Below are 4,291 nucleotides of genomic sequence, written 5' to 3'. Positions count from 1 at the left end.
AACTTGTGTGTTAATCCACATTTTTCTGCATTAATTTACAGATTTCTTGGCTAAATTTAGTCATAAATAGACTGAAACAGCTGTTTTAGTCAATAAAATGAGTGCTTTTATTGACTTATGTTGTCACTTTATCTATCTATCTATCTATCTATCTATCTATCTATCTATCTATCTATCTATCTATCTATCTATCCGTCTATCTATCTATTATCCATCTCTGTGTTGTTTCTCTTCTGTCGGCAGGTCTTCTTTCTATCCAGTTCATCATCCAGAGGCCTCAGGGCCGCAGCCTCCACCCAGCCTCCCCTCCACCCGGCCTCCCCTCCACCACCCAGCAGCCTCACCCGTCCTCCCTCGCTGCCTCCCCCGTTCTGTCAGAGCTGATTGTTTCCACGCCAGCAGAGCGCTGCAGGCCAACACACTGTCACACTACATCAGGCCGAGGCAGGAAGGAGCATGATCGGGTCTATATGTACTTCAGAGCTCCGCGGCGGCTCGGTCTGCGGCGCCGTCCGCGACTTCTCCACGTCAAGGGCGTCTGAACGGGCGACCTCCGGTTCAGTCCAGAGGGAGGACAAGACTTCTGGGAGGTGCAGGAGTCTGAGCTGTGGATGTAGGAAGCAGAGAGCAGGGCAGGAACGAGGTGAAGGCAGGCGGAGAGCATCGATTTCATCAGGCTGGGCTGATGACAAAGAAGGAAATCTGATGGAAAGAGCATCTTTAGACCCTCAGTCAGAGGAAAACTAAACCTTCTGCAGCAAACTTTAAATCACTAAACTGACCCAGTTTCAGTCAGCATGGCTTCATTCAACAGCAGCTCACCCAGAGAGGTTAAAAATTATGTTCACGTTGGATTATTAACACAAAAAGCTTAAAATAAACAACATGAGATTCAAATCAGCAGAAGACAAAACAAAGAACTACACCTGTGTGCCTTGAAACTTGCACAAACGCCTTGTTTTCTGCTCAAAACAACATGAATGTGACTCAAAACAACATGAATGTGACATTTTAATCTGCAGCAGACACACGTTTTATCAGCAAAACACCGACAAATAATCACAGGTCTGTTTAGAAAGAGACAGAAATCGTCTCTGGTGGTTTCCTATCAGGATTATTTTCAGCTGAAACAGTGTTTGCTGAAGTTTTACCCTGAAACATTCAGAAATGTCTTATTTGTGCAAAAACATCATAATCTGCAGCAGACACACGTGTAATCAATAATCAAACAGCCAATAATCGGTTTAAATAGGAACAGAAACAGAGTGTTTGCTCTGGTTTGACTGTGAAACTTTCACAATAGTGTTGATATTTTTATTCACAATAGCAGCAATAAATCAGAACAAATAATCACTTGTTGGCTTAAAGAAAGTCTCTGTCGTTTTTTTTGACGACATCGTTTTCAACCAAAACTTGTATTTTTTGAGCGTCGGCTCAAGTTTCGCCATAAAATGTTTGTTTTTTGTGCAAAATCTTGAATCTTAAATCTGCAGCGGACTCATGGTGTCTTCAGTAAATCAGTAACGAACGCTGACACGTTGGTTTTGACCTTAAAACTTTAACAAATGCATCATTAGCTGAACAAAACAAACTGGACAAAAAGCTTAAAGGGTTTAAAAAAGGTTCACAGATCATCATAAGATAGAAAAGAACTCTGGAGCTACTTTCTAATATCCGCCCAGATAACTTTTAATTCATAATTATTAGTGTGCATTTATTTCATTTTTATATTCTCCTGTTGCTCTGTGGACGCAGAAACACCAAAACGTGTTGTTACTCGACTTTATCTGCTCACAACAAAAACACGTTTTTTAATTATTCTACTGTTGGATTAAGTAGAAATATGTTGATTTTGACTCAAAAGCGTCTCAGTTCTGACAATAAAACCGTCACCAGTTGATAAATGTAAAAAACTGTTTGCATGTGACATTTAAATGCTCTTATAGAGATGACAGATGAACTGTTCATGACTCCAGTTTAAACAAACGACCCAACAGTAAAGATGAACTTTATCTGCTGAAGTTAACTCAGTGTGTCATCGCTGTGATGCTGTTCAGTTTTTATAGATTTTTACTGACTGACGACAAACAAACCTGCAGAATTTAGTTTTAATTCTTCTGGTGGAGATCCCTACGTCTCCCGAAACACCAAAAATGTGTGAAAATATGAATAAAACGTTTAATCACATGATGAAGATGTTTGTTGTGACTTTTCAGTGCAGATGCACATTTGACAACATTTCTATAAACCTCAGAAATCCTACAATTCAACATGTTGTTTGCTTCTTTTCGAGCAAGTCGGAGCTTAAAACCGTGGACAGGAAACAGCTGAGGCTTCATCTGGCACCACTTCAAAGTGGTGTTTCTCTTTTCTTTCCACCACAGCAGAGTCTGACTCTCTGCTGTTCCTCCTCTGACTCCTGAATCCCAGAACATCATCCAACATGTCCAGAGAATCAGTGTTTTCCTCCTTTAGCTGCTCCGCTGCCAGGCCTCGGACCCGCTGCTGCCCCCTGCTGTCCGACCGCTGCAGCCGGCGACAGGGGTCCGTGATGGAGCATCTCCCCCTGCTGGAGGCTTCGGTCCTCAGAGGGCGTCTGTGGCTCCAAAGAGAAGTCATTTCTGCACATATTTTATCCTCTTAAGATGTGTCAAATCAAAGAAGTCTGCAGGTTGCAGGTGAGGAAGTCTAAGTTCAGTGTAAAGTTTATATCCCTGCTGCAAGAAGATGCAGCGATCATCCTTGAAACCTGAATTTAATCCCTTTAAAGAGCATTTTTGGTGCCTTATTTGTACTAAAAACAATGTTTTGTGGCTCCACTGCAGCTTGGAGCAGAAAATATGGAACTTTTTCTTCATCGTGCAGCTTTAAAATAATAGAATCTGATGAATTTTGTGTGAGACAGAAAGAAAATCGCAGTTTTATTCGCTGTGACTCCTGATGTGCAAAGTTATTGTTGATTTCAAATCATGAAATCACCTGAATCCTGCCAGTCCAGTCCTGATGGTGTGTAGATTCTTGCACGTCTTCCTTTAAACACAGATATGAAAACAATAACTGAACACAAACTGCTTTGCAATAAAACAAATGTCACATTAGAAAACTAAAATAACAAAAACAAATGAGTATGAACCTCAGTGTGCAGCATAATCCAGATAAAATAGCATCAGGTAAGAAAAGCCAAATGGTAAAAGTGAGTTTCAGATTAGATAGAACTTATTGATCCCTTTGGTCGGGTACCTCGGGGAAATCGTTGAGTTTTAAGAATACGTTTCAAAGAGACTGAACGATGCAAACAAAAACACAAATAATTTATTATGAATTACAGGCTACAAGGAGGTTACAGGTGAATGTTTCTGCTGCTGCAACATGTGAAAACAGCACCAAAGTTATAAAAAAACACAAGAATAGCAGATTATTTCTTCCACCTCGAGGCTAGAAAAGCCTGAATTAGAAGCATTACAGTCATTTCTCTGCAGGATAAACACACTGCAGGGGGAGAAAAACACCAAAATCCTTTGTCAGACGCTGGAACGTTGGAGTTCGCTGCCGTTCGGAGGCGAAGAAGAAGGTGAAACGTGTTTAAAAAAAAACACAGACATGCAGATTCTCCTCCGTGGGGGGGAAGGAAGCCGAGTTCAACCTCCAAACACCTGCTCCTCCACAAGTTCTGCTGCAGAAAGACAGAAGAAGTAACCGTCTGTTTTCTATCAGCCGACCGAATTAGCAGGTTTGCAGAGAAAGACGAGGCGAGGACGGTGTTTACGGCAAGAAAAGTCTAAATCCTGCACAATTTATTCACGTCAGGTGGATATAAATAATGTCTCCTGCTGCACTTCATAGCAGCGCATCCTTTATTTTAGAGTGAAACTTGCAAACAGTTCTTCTATGGTTGATAAATAACTGATTCACTCCCATTTTCAGCTCATTTATCCTCCTCAAGAAGATCATCAAGGTCAACATTTGGGGAGAAGTAATCTGATGTTGGTGTTTTAAGGCCTGACAGATCGCTCACCGTCTGGAGCCGTCTGCTTATTAGCAAGTGAAGGATCTGTTGCTCTTGTTGACAGCTTCTCAGAAACACAGAATTCATTTTCATGCCTTTAAGCACTTTGAATCGTCACCTGAAGATGCTCAACGTGCTTCATTCCTCCCTCCAGAAAATAAAAACGTTTGGACTCAGCAACAACAGAAACACAACCCAACAGTTTGGATTAATCTCGTTGAGTTGAGACGACTTCTAATGAATTTATGTTCAACCAACAAACGATAACAAGTTGAAGGAATTAGC

Source organism: Stegastes partitus, unplaced genomic scaffold (assembly GCF_000690725.1).
Source record: "Stegastes partitus isolate 25-593 unplaced genomic scaffold, Stegastes_partitus-1.0.2 Scaffold1951, whole genome shotgun sequence".
NCBI lineage: Eukaryota > Metazoa > Chordata > Actinopteri > Pomacentridae > Stegastes > Stegastes partitus.
This window is presented reverse-complemented; position numbering follows the sequence as displayed.